The following is a 14,060-nucleotide window of genomic DNA, read 5'->3' as shown; positions in this document are numbered from 1 at the left end:
AAATAAACGTAACTATTTATAACCTAACCAACTTTAAACAACCTCCGATATTCAAACACTAAGAAGCCTAACTTTTAAACGGCTTAGCCGAACTTGATAAATTATAGTCGAGGTTACATTAACTACGATACGAAGAAACTTAACCAAAATCGGTTCAGCCGTTAGAGACCTAAGAAGTTTGCCTTTTCTAAGAATTTTATAAAAATATTTTAATCCTAGGTGTTGCAATGAGCGTTAACATCACTTTTATCTTATTTTAAATCTGAGTTCAAGCATTCATAGTTAAAATTCTAACACAAAGAAAAAGCTATTATTACTAGTTTGCGCCAGTCGACATGAAATAATGTAGTACAGTCAAGGAAGTATCTTTGTTTACACATTTTTACTTCGAAAACGACAGGACCTACCTAATGCATTACTAAATACGTATTTAGTATAAAATTAGTATTGTTTTCGATGGTACATTAAACAGTTCGTTCAACGAGGCATTAAAAAATAAACAATTTAGCATGAACGGTCAAGGCCGAGGGAACATCAAAGAAACCAGATTTACGGAAGTTTTCGTAATTATGTTAGGAAACTCTGGAATAATATACGTACGTAGCTACATTACGTACTTACGTACCATGGGACCTGGACATTAAATAATTTTAGGTCTAAATAGGAAAAAATAAAAATAAAAAAGACCATAGAAAATAGATCAAGATGTCATACAAATTTCGGTAGACCGCCTGTCAACTACCTATCGACAATAAGTGTATTTTTTCCGAGATGCCGCCACTGGCACGATCAAAAGAAGAAGTACGATGATACTCACCAGCTACCAGTAAACAATCATTTCTATACTTAAAACATGAAAAAACATAAAAGCTCTGGTGAATGGGCACATTAGCCTTGGCTCGACTGTCAAACATCGGTCAGATCCATACAAGTTACGTCAGATAGTGGTGGTAACCCCACGGTATCTTAAATAAACGTTAGTAATAAATTGAAATCGAAATTACACAGTGCCCTGATACCCTAGTTTATTAATAACTACCTACTATTAAGTATTTCCTAATAATAATATTTATACCTCTTTGACATGTTCCAGTGATCTTGTAATAAATAATAATAACAATAACACAAATATTATTAAACATATCACTTATCAGTAAAGGTCGCAGTATTTACTCTATGATTAGTTACATTCACAGATAAAATACAAATTAAATTATTTCAAATACAGCAGAAAGTAGCCAATATTTACTATATATTTGGGCCTTATTTTGTGTGGTCTTATGATAAATTAGTAGAAATGTTGTTTTGTAATGAAATTATGATATTTATTACTATTATCTTTGGCCACCAGCCGTCTACTGTTGGACATTGGCCTCTCACTGCCTCTCCCGCAAAGGAATATCGCTCACCCGTCAAGTTAAAGTCCAATACCATAGAACAACGCGAATGTCCAATACTAGGGTTCCCCTCATCTCGCCTAATCTTTATTGCCCAAAACTCGTTTCGCATAACTCGTAAGGTCTTAACTTTTTTAGTCAAATCATCACTTCGCCTTGACTTATGTGGCATAAGACTCGTTGCGCCTAAAACTCTTTTGGCATAATCTTGAAACGCCTAAGTCTCGTTTGCTCAAATTGTTCGTATAGGTATTATATCTTGTTTCTCCCAATATTATCTTAGTAAATAATATATTAAGTGTGTTTTAAATGTACAAATCGTGGTATTTTTCTCCTACATGGCGAAAATTACGATATTGAATGATCAAAATATCGAAAGTGAATGACCATTATGATGCCTACAAACACTATTAAACCCCATGGGATCGAAACCTAAAGATGGTGGAAAGGTGCGACGACGAGCAAAGCGAGGAGGAGCGTGTTAGGTGCACATGTTCGTCAAAAACAAAGCGGAGCGCAGCGAAGAGGAGCGGAGCGTTTCCCACATAGAACAATATAAGGCACCAGTTTGCGCTATGTAGGGAGACGCTCCATAAACGTTAAAGACAAATGAATATTATTACTTTGTATAAGCCATGCCATAGACATAGCATTATTAGGCTATTCAAGATTCGGCCATACCATTATAAGGCTAAACAGGATTATGCAAAATAACTTTATACTAAACGAGATTTATGCCATACGATTTTCGGGGAAACGAGACTTTGACCAAACGTTACTATGCAATACGAGATTAGGCAAATAAATCTTAGGCCAAAAAAGGTAGAACCCCAATACTAACATACTTATGACGAATTTGACGTGTCATCATCATCATCTCAGCCATAGGACGTCCACTGCTGAACGCCTCCCCCAATGATTTCCACCTTGTCCGATCGGAGGCGGCCCGCATCCAGTGCTTCCCCGCGGACTTGACTATATCGTCCGTCCATCTCGCGGGGGGCCGCCCAACGCTGCGCTTGCCGGTACGTGGTCTCCACTCGAGGACTCTTCTGCTCCACCGACCATCAGACCTTCGAGCAATGTGTCCGTGACGTGTATGAGATTTAAAAATGAGACCAATTTTCCTTGCAACGAATATACTTATCTATAAAAACTCCACCAAAGCCCTATATTTAACCGACTTCAAAAAAAGGAGGAGGTTCTTTATTCGTCGGGATCTTTTTTTTTATGTATGTTCACCGATTACTCCGCCGTTTATGAACCGATTTAAAAATTCTTTTTTTGTTGTATTGGGTTGAGCTCCCAGGTGGTCCCATTTTTTTTCAGAATTTTATCTCACCCCCAAGGGTGGGTAAAGGTGTAAAAACAGGGTATGAATTTCCATTTTGGGCACATATTAACCGATTCTAATGAAATTAGGAACGTAAATATAGTTCTTCTAATAAAAATATGATTATGACGTTGAGCTGATCTGATGATTGAAACGGAAGGCAGTCAGGGGAACTCCTCAACGGTATATAGCAACTACTTCGTGTTTAGGCTTGAATGATTCGTATTGATTAGTAGGACTTTTTGGTATCATTTGCACCTTACTTTTGATTGAAATTATTGCAAATAAACTAAAAACTATAAAATAAAATAATAATTAAAAAAATTAAAAAGAAATTGTTAGTTTTTTATTTTTTTTAATTAATAAAAAATTTGGGGTACTCAGCTGTGTTTGACATATTAATTATGTCGTAATCAAGACGCAACTAATCTCTCGGCAGAGTGATAAATATTTGGCATTCTTCGTTATCGTAACGTAATCCCTTTGGCATTGGCGAAATTCACCGAGAATTTACGAATATAAAGCCATTTATTTCGTACTACATCCGATGCTACAGTCTTAGCTATTCCTCATAATTTATTGATGTTTATACCTACTGTTAATAAGTACCAAGTTATGAAAAATTATGCCCTCTGACGTGCGAAAACTAAAGAACTACTACTATTAGTTACAGGTACTACTACTAGTTAGGTACAGGTTTTTTACGCAATGAAAAAACCTTGTAGTAATCTTACAGAAAAATCCACATACCTTAAACCAACCATCATAGTTGGAACTCTGAAGATTCGCTTTAGACTATTATGCAAAAGTATAATGCGTATACAGAGGAGGCCCAACTGATTTGGGCAGGTATTCTTAGAATTTGCAAAAGTTTCGCTCTGACCTCTATTTGAATGTGAAATTTGATTCAGTCGAAGGATGCTGCCTCGATGGTCACAAGCAAATAGGCGCATAGAAACAAAGATGAACTTGAAAGTCGGACAATGATATTTTTTGGAGATGGAGTGTCAGTGTAAAAGAAACGTCTGGACATATAAAACCCCACTTCTACCACTGAGCTCTTATTTTGAATTAGTTCAGATAGGAGATTTGTAACTTTATTCATTGGCACAATGGTCGTAATTAGGTTGAACTTGAAACGGTTTGAAAGTAAACAAAATGCCGACAGTTTTTTGATTCGTTTTTGTACGTGACGCACCGTTTAGTTAATTTATTGTTAATCTAAGAAGGTGAAGCCGAATTTCACGATCTATGAATACATTTTGCGTAAGAAGGCCTCATTCATTCAGAAGTTTCACTTGAAAACGTTATCTTCATATGTAGGTACATATTACGAAATACAAACTTTTAACTCCGATTGGTAAAATATAGGGTACGGATCAATGGGAGATTTTCTTTTGACGTTTAAAAGTTCCGAAATCGACCAATAGATGGCATCCGGCCTTATTTTTATGAGTGCATTCTTCTGAGGGGGCGGAAGATGTCATAAAGTACAAAGCTATCTTAAACTAGTTAACACTTAATATTATGCATAGTATAACAACTACTTATCGCATATGGTTGAATTCACATCCATTGGGTTTTTGTATTGGCTGAAAGGACTGGAATCGAAAGTACGAAGTTTTACTAGCATCTATAATCGGTTTATGTCTATGGTTGTTGTTCAAAATCTGTAATTTTAGAATCTGAAATTAAAAATCAGACTTTACAGTTGCTAGTGTTGCCACTACACATATTGTAAACTGTACCTCATAACATGATATTGATGTGTCTTACATAACAATGTGGGAAGTAGGTAAGATATGTATCAATATGTTAGGAACGTTACAAGTTTATGTTGTGTTTTGCGATTATTCAATCTGATTAAATATTCTGGCATGTTAACTAATGAGAGAGAAATTAGAGGACTTTTGTATACAGGAGAATGGAATCTAAATACACATAAAATTACAAATTAAAGGTATAAAATCCAAAACTAATACTTAAATTAAAAAACAAAAACTAATTTTTAATTTGAAAAAGCTTGCTTTTGGGAAAAATCTAAATACTCTCACGGGCAATGAAAAAGTTCCATCTCTGACACGGAAAAAACTAACTTAATGACGCCTTCTGCAATATTTAACTAGGTTTAACGGTGCATCACAATATTACCTTATATATAAATAAATAAATTACCAGTTGGTTTTGTTTGTCCCTGTAGCAGTGGAGACGAGCGGAGTTTGGGGTGGTGAAGCTAAAGCCCTCATAAGGGATCTAGGCCGCCGTATTGCCTCGCGAGGACATGATCGTCGCTCCGGGTCGTACTTGGCTCAAAGGCTCTCTCTTGCTATTCAAAGAGGTAACGCTGCAAGCATTATGGGTACTTTTGGGCCAGGTATGACTCGTGGCGGATTATTAGATTAATTTAATTTTACTTTTTACTTTGACGAAGCATGTTACGCTGACGATGACGATGTTCTAGACAGAATGACGAAGATTGTTAATATCTATTCGTATATGAATAATGTAGTATTACTTAAATGAAATGTATATATTATTGTTGGTTTTTAGTTAAAAACATAAATATTTTGTTCAAGTTTCCTATTGAATGTAAAAAAAAATTGGAACTGTTTCTTTACACGTGAGTGTACATTTGCATTCTTTATAACGACACAAACGAGTATCGCCCACTAGTCAAAATAATTTGATGAAAGGATATATACTTACTCAATACTCTATCATTTATTGCATCCATTTGTTTTACGTATAGTAGTAAATAACTATTTAGAATATTTCATTACTTCAAAGTTTTATCAATCCGCTACCGCCTGTAACTTAAAGCGAAGCCTAATAAACCGAATCCCCTGATAACAAATATATCAACCAAGGCCACCGCTTATCAGCAGTGAATGCCTCACATATCGCTATGCTATATGTATTTCATTCTACCTACGAACATAATTTATAGTAAGCAATTAAATGTACAGTCGAAAACAGCCGAATTGTAACACTTGATGATCGAAATGAACCCATACGGCGCTGTAATCAAGAATCAGAAGTGGGATATTATTTTCCGTACTGGCGGCTTATCTACTGAGGCTCGTAAAATTATTCGGCTCTACAACTAAATACGACAGACTACAAGCTGTGAGTAGGTAGGTAATGAACGTAATTAAATTAGGTTCTAGAACGAATTGTTGCGTAATGTTGCCGTACCTAGGTTTGTGTTAGCTTACGTGTACTTTATTTATATATATATATAGATGTAGGGGCCGCACAGAAGTGTGTCATATTCGTAAATTGAAGAATTTAATTTAACGTGCGATGGTAGCCAGTGGTGACTGGATGAGGACAGCCGAGGACAGGTTGTACGGTTACTGACGGATGATACGATGATGCCCAGTAGTGGACTATTATAGGCTGTTGATGATAATTTTGGATGCGTTATAAATTTATGCAACGCGGTATGGCGAGAAAGTAAAGCTTGGGTGTTCCTAGAAGTTAATGAATAGAAATCGGGCTAACTGTCTTCATATCTTAGCGTTTTGGTGACCAACGCTAGAGCGCAACTAAGGTTTGTCACAATAATGGCGAAAGGATAAGTGCCAATTTCACCATTCTCGGTTATCTAACCGACAGGGACTGATTTATAAATTAAACGTCATCTCCATATAAAATTCATGACAGATGTGTAAAAATTTAACCACTACTCCCTGGTTATGCTCTAACCGAGAATGGTGTAATTAGCACTAAGCCAGTCAGATATGCAAATAAATTTAGCAAAATTGCAAAGGTTGCAAACCTGTTTTTTGTGGTAGTTATAATATTTTATCAGAGCAAACAGTGGCAAACATTTATCCGCTAACCCTCAGTAATACCTCTACTACCACTCAGTAATCTGAAAGTCAAACAAATAAATCCAATTCATGTCGAACTTCAGTAGTTCTAAGAATCATCGATGAACTAGCGGGCCAAGGTTTATCGACAGTTTATTGCGGTGCTTTCGATACTTTCGTGCTTTTACCGACGATCGACTTAGTCTAAGCCTCACATTTCTCTATTATTATTATCACGGATAATGAAAGAAAAACAGTGGTATTGATAGAATTCAGCTAAAAGAAAGTCAAATAATATACCTAGTGTATATTGTTTTTTTCTTCATTGCTTGTTATAAATTGGAAAGGAGAGCTATAAAAATGCATAGCCTTATAGGCTAATCTACTTTGAAAAAAGTATAAAGGGCTTAGAGTGACTTCAATCCATAATCTGTGATACCTTAACTTTATGATACAGGAGGGTCACTTTGGTCTTGCTAGAGAATAGTTTCGGAGAGCTGTCATGAAATCGACGACGCATTTAATGCATCGGATACAATAGAGTTAGGTATGGTTACGACTCTATCTCGTTGTCTTAAATGTGGCGATTGCCTTACAATTCTCGTTCTTTCATTCGTAGATTTAAATAGAGACCCCCCAGACCATAGAAAAATACGTTTTTCGTAAGTTCGAGTGACCTGGCACCAAAGCTTATGTAAGTAAGTCTACTACGCAGTAACATTGCAACTTATTATCAATACAATTTTGGCGGGAGCGATATCGCCTGTTCGCTTAGTGACCGATAAGACACGGCCTCACCCGAATGTCAAATAGGGCAAAATTAGTGAATGGAGGAACGAGAATCGTTACGTAAGAGCGAAGAGCTTATCGAAGTTTGTTTACTTTCTGTTATCGGCGCTACATTTAATTTGAAACATTTTATTACAATCTTGAACATTTTTGGAGGTATTTTGACATACGCAGGTCTGGCTGAAGATTTGGAAATAAAACTACTACAATATTGGAGGATTTGAGCTGCTATCGCCGGTTTTAGCAAAGGAATGGCAACCAATAAAATTATCGATTAATTGATCGATGGTTAGGCGGTAAAGTAAAGCTGCAACTAGAGACTTGACCCTAGTAGCCCATAGGTTATTGTTATGAATACGTCAATTCCTTGTCACAGCGATATCATGCAACATCAAGGTCAACTTAATAAGGAAGAGTTGCTTCAGATGGGTAAAATGATACAGGATGTTTACAAAACAACTGAAATTACCAATTATGTATTACTTTTATAAGGTGGGTAGGTAAGTGTGTGGTAGGTTCATGGTTGAATGAGATAAAATAACAATCTCAATAAGTATAATTAGCCATTACGAAACAGGCCTTTAGACTTATACTATAACAGTTACTTTTTACATAATTTGAACTTTAAGAACCTTCCTTCAAATCTCCTGTATCCTGTAAACACAGAAGTTTTTTTATGTGACTATTGGAAACCCGTTAGACTGATCCAGAAACCTACAAACACCCTGTGAACTAGGTCTTGGGAGCGGCGAGTGGGCGGGCGGCGCAGGCCGGCGTGGGCGGGCGGCGCCCTCAGTATTAGGGCTCAGGTGGACCGCTGAAATAGAGACTTCCGCCGGTTACGGCCTGTTTAAAAATAGCTGTACGGGTATTTATAATTTCATTCATAGAATTTCCATTAATAAGGCATGAGCATCTTAAAAATCAGTGATGTTAGTACCTATAACAGTAAGTACCTATTATAATTAAGATCTGATCATGTAATATAGCTGTGGACTTTCATAATGATTAATAGTTAAACTACTAACTTATTGAGCTAACGGTGAAAATCTATGTTCTTTACCGCACCTTATGAAAGATTTCATATACTTCTAAAAGCAGCATAATGAGCCGACCATTCCATAGCCCTAATTAAAATATAAAAAGCGACAGCCCTCAAATTCAAAACCGCGTTCGCACGACTGTGTTCCCGCCTTCTATAGCGTCTGTGGTCTATGCCATTTCCGAGTATTGCCATTTCGGCAATGATGTCATCGTGACCCAGTTAGCTTTTCATGGGAAGTGTCATGAACAGTGGTTGTTAATCATCATCGTCATCAATGAGGCCTACACTTTCAGACATTAATTAAAAAATAAGAGATTTCTGTAATAACCTAACCTAACCATGTAACGATAAAAAAATCCTAATATTCAACACTAAAAGTCACAGAACTTTTGAAAGGCCGATTTTGATAAAATATGGCTAAGATCAATAGGGTAATATTACCGTTGACCCAAAAAAAAAACAAATTGAAAATAGATTCAGCCGTTTGGGAGCTACGCAACCACATACAGATATACACACGTAAAACTTGTAACACCCCTCTTTTATCTCAGGGGTTAAAAATAAAACATTCCCACAAAATGGCTGAAGCTCCAGTCTTCGTGGTCACATCACGACACAATCTATCCGTGACGTTAGCCGTGACGTCTGTGATTCCGTACTTTATCACTATCAAGTGAGAGTGGCGGTTTTTACTTTACTTACACATATAGGTACCTACTTGTTGTACTTTATGCACAATGTGTGGGATGCATGAAAGCAGCATCTCTGAATGACGTATCCACTGTACTGTATCGACTGTACCTTGTACATATTGTCAAACTACCTACCTAGTTAACAAACCGTCAATGATTGGATGAATGAATGGGCAATTTGCGAATTTGACAAGGTACAAAAGTGTATAGCTACTTATGCAGCTGACTGTAGAGTGTACAACTCAAGCAATGAAAAGTAAATAGTAATATTTTACATACAGTTCAGCCCTTCGGTCACAGAAACTTCGGCTACATTTTACGAACTAAGTATAGTTTAAGTGTATGTGATTGTAGTGCGTTTGTTAGTGGCTTTGCCAAGCTTGACCGTGAGATGTCCCCACATTATTATTACTATAAACGAAAAACAAGAACGAAGTGCAATATAAAGTTTTTTTAAAGTTTGGACGTGCTGAGCAAACCACGACTCTATTTGGCATTAACGCTTAAAGCTTCCCATTTTTTTATAAAAAAAACTAAATCCAGCATAATAACTAACTTAAACAATAGCTTTAGCAAATAACGTCATCAGAGAATCAACGTAGGCGTGATAATAGAAAGCCCTACGTAAAGTCTAAGATGCCATTTCTTTGCTGAAAGCTGGGCTTTTAATATGAAAACTAAAACGCAATTTCTTTCCCTTGAGTCAAGGCAATCCGCCATATTACAGTGCGTAGGTAGTGTACGTATGCCCATGTAACGATAGCAAAAAACTATAAATTGTCACAGTCAATGAATAGTTTCAGAGAAAATGTAGTAGGTATACCAAATAATATATTTGACTAGTCACTGTGTTTTGCGTCAACATGATTCAACTAACTACACTCGCAAGCAATAAAAAGTTCTTCTTACAAAATACAGAGACCAAATGACCCCTTTTTAAGACATTAAATTAATAATTCAATTAAAATAATTACGTTTTTCTAATAATCTAAGGCGCTGCTAAACATACGGTCAGCTGCATAAATAGCTATACACTTCTGTACCTTGTCAAACTGACGAACCGTCAATGTTTCAATTAATTGATAGGCGGTTTCAGATAGACAAGGTACAAAAAGTGTATAGCTACTAATTTTTCTGAAGGCATTATTAAGCTAGTCTTTTCCGTTTAGGAGTCATTTGGTGCTATTTTCACTGGAACCTTTTTAGTATGTACATTATTGGTTTTTATGCCGACGGTGCCCAGGTACTAAGGGACACGTGGACGCTGCACTGTGAGTTTGTGTTTACGGAACCCTCCACGAGGCAAGTCGTTATCATTTATCAAGACCGACTACTTCTACTGATTACTTTTACTTATTAACTCACTATCGGGTCACTTTCTTCGCATCTGAATGTTTCGGATCATGGGATAGATAGATGTTCTTTATTTCTATACATAACAAACATATACCTAGTACAGTAAAACATATTATTACTGATATTGCATAGTGATTGATTGTTTCCTAAAAAAAATTAAAGTGGGGTTTGCGCTGGGCTAGCATACTAAGGTATATCTGCCGACTTTACATATATAATTGCAGATATGATTTAGTAGGTATAATTCATTTATTTTAGTAGGTATATGCACTCAGAGTCATCTGCAGCTGAAAAGCAGGGGCGTTAATGTACACATTTCCCGCCGATGCTACGGAAACAAGGACTATGAATTTACCTGTTCAAATTAAGTTTTAAAGTCCGACGAAAAAGAAGGGTTGTTTCCAAAAAAGTTTAACGTGTCTGTATATCTAACTGTTATGTGTCTAAACGGCTGAACCGATTTCGTTTTCTTTTTATACTCGTAGGGTCGTAGATAATGTAACCCCGAGTGCTCTTAGCTATGTTAGGTACATGAAAATTGGTTCAGCAGTTGCAAAGGTATGCGAGTGTTAGTGTTGACCCCCGACTGGGTTTTAGTGAGGGTATTTGTGATAGGCAGTAATGTCCTTTTTTGTTACCTAGAATGACCCTTCAAGGCGATCTTTGCACCACGGCCGCTATTCCACAGTAACTAGATAAATACACGAAGCTGTAAATAAATCACTAATGTCAGTCTTCATTATTGAACTCGGCATGGAGGTAATTGTTGTCGGCTGTAAGCTCGCCCGAAGGTTTACGGATTGCTCTTTAGAAATTGTAGCAAAATCGCGGTTGATAAAATGAAATTAAAATACCAGCTCATTGGTTTAATTTGGTCGCAGTTATTTAAGCAATCCAGTGATTAACACGGGTTGTGTGAAAGAAGCCTCGCTGAGTGAAGAATGGACTGTATGTAGTAGCATAGAATAACGAGACTAGCACTTGTACTTGTTATTCTATGGTAGTAGTAGTAGTATAACTTTCTTGTACATAAAACACTTAAGATAACATTTAAGACTTAAAAACTAGAATACAATACAATACAATAAGGGCGGCCTTATCGCTAAAAGCGACTGATGTAGGTAGGTACCAGTGACTGAAAAACAATCAGACTGGCTAATCCTTTCAGAAAACGTAGCTCAGCTATAGTATTGAACCTATAGTTTATACCATCATTATTATATCAACATCTAGGCGCCACAACCCTTTTATTTAACTATATTAACTTAACACAAATCTGAAAACAATGGCCAATTAAACGGAGTCAAAATATTACAAAAGAAACAAGGCAACGCCGGAGCGGCGGAAACCAAACGATTTCGTTTCGAAAATTTCCAAGAAACTCACAGTTGGGCACTCTCAACTGATTCTAGCGATTCTAAGCACTACACCGACGATAAATAACGATCAAGGCTAAGGAAAAATACTCAAATGAACATGCCCTGAGGGTATCTATTATATACATATACAGATACCTAATTAGATTACTTATATTGACGAATACGAAAGTTTGTGCTTCACAGTAATTATTCAACTGAGGTAATTAAAAGCCTTAGGTTAGAAAATTGTATATTTGATCTGCTTTTTAGGAATCCTCTCTTATATTAGTACCTCTAAAGGTACCTATAATACGTTATAGGATATTTTGTTGTCTGTCCGTCTGTCAGGTTTTCAAAACTCTTTAACACCCATATTTATAAAGAAATTATTACTTGTTGCTTGTTGCTAAATAATGTCTTAATTAAATAATTTCTAGAAACTAGAATTCTTCAGTAGAAAGTTTTATTCTATATCGGAATTGACAGGTCCAACTTCAAGCAATTACTAAACTGTAGAATGAAAATTGTTACTTGAGTATTTACTTTTACTTGTAATCACTTACTTGTTTATACGTGGGTGGTCTGAAAAGTTTCCGACCTAACATAGATACAAGATTTTTTTTCTTAAAATTTATTTTTATTCTTCTACCTAGCCTGTAAAACAGTAATTAGGCGGCGCCAAAACACGAATTTATTGCGCCTTAACTGCGCCAACAGAGCATTGGAAATGTTTATTCGAACACGTCGTTGGTCTGACGTTAGAAAACGCGGCAGCCAACGCGCGGACAGCCTCCTCATGCCTAAATCTTGATTTAATATGTGATAAACACGTTTTCTGGACATTTTCATTGCCTCTGCTATCTCTCCCACTTTAATTCGGCGGTCGTCTAACACCATTTGTAGAACTTTAGCGATGTTATCGTCAGTAGTTACAGTTTTTGGACGTCCCGAACGTTCATCATCTCCGAAGCTCTTACGGCCACGTTTAAATTCGGCTGCCCAAAATTTTACAGTGGTAAATGACGGTGAAGAGTCCCCGTACACAGAACCTAACTCATCTTTCATTTGCGTAGGGGTATTCCCTTTCAAAAACCAATATTTTAAGACAGCTCGATACTCGATTTTTTCAATTTTCACAGAAATGCTCACATCGACTCACTGAAACGACTGTAAAATAAAAACCACGCGTCAAAAATGGCTGAAACTTTGAAGTGTTGCTGTCAAAAGATGCACAGTTACATTCCCTGACTTTAATTGATGTGTGCAGCCATCTTCACTTTGAGGTCGGAAACTTTTCAGACCACCTACGTAAGTATAGTCTGTTAGTTTAAAGACATTAAAATTGGAACAAACTAATTTAATCAATAGTAGTAATGAGTACCTACTACCTAAAGCGTAACATTTCATTACAAATTTGATAGCTGTTTTTTTATGAATTAACTATTTTGTTTATTTCAACTAGACTGCATGGCAATATTGGAAGCAAAGAACATCTCAAGTTTCTGTGGCCGCATTCCAATTTATTGCCTAATAAGTACCTAAATAAGCAAAATTATTTGCCAAAGTCTATTACATCGGTATGCATTCGTCATTTGTTGACAGCGATAATATTTTGCATTACACTAACACTGACTATACATATACATGTACATTGTACAGTGCAGAGATCACAGGATTAATACTATTTTCGATACTACACAAACATATTATGGAAAAAAAACAGTATCGTCAACTGTCACTGTCAAAATGTAAGGCAAATTTGTCAGTTCCAAAAGTGACATTTGTTTTTTCCATATGTTTGTGTAGATTCGAAAATAGTATCGAATCCTGTGATCGCTGCACAGTAAACATACACTCGCGATCAATAAAAAAGTACCTACCATACACAAAATATGTACCAACACCAAAAGGCCCCAATTTCTTACATTTAAATGAATATAATAATAATATAATAATATGTGGCGACATCTCACACACGGCCATCCGACCCCAAGCTAGGCAGAGCCTGCGTTATGGGTATCGGACAGCTGATAAATCTACACAAATACCTAGGTAGATACAAATTAAATATAAATATCAACACCCAAGACCCGAGTACAAATATCTCTCTTTAAACAAATATCTGCCCTTGCCGGGAATCGAACCTGGGACCTTCGGCATAGCAGTCAGGGCCACTAACCACTACGCCATTCGATGCGCTGTTAAATATACTTCAATATTGCAGACGGCTTCATTTAGCTATACAGCCTTTTCCGTTCAGGAGTAATTTGGTGCA

The 14,060-nt window shown here is 36.5% G+C and overlaps 1 protein-coding gene across 1 annotated transcript in view; it reads right to left on the bottom strand.

The window, feature by feature from the left end:
- LOC105385774 (tRNA dimethylallyltransferase) overlaps window positions 1-14,060 on the bottom strand; it is a 160,650-nt gene that overhangs the window by 85,379 nt on the left and 61,211 nt on the right. The window lies entirely within an intron of this gene.

Source organism: Plutella xylostella, chromosome 29 (genome assembly GCF_932276165.1).
Source record: "Plutella xylostella chromosome 29, ilPluXylo3.1, whole genome shotgun sequence".
Classification (NCBI taxonomy): domain Eukaryota; kingdom Metazoa; phylum Arthropoda; class Insecta; order Lepidoptera; family Plutellidae; genus Plutella; species Plutella xylostella.
Note: the sequence above shows the minus strand (reverse complement) of the source record. Positions and strands in the feature narration are given on the sequence as shown.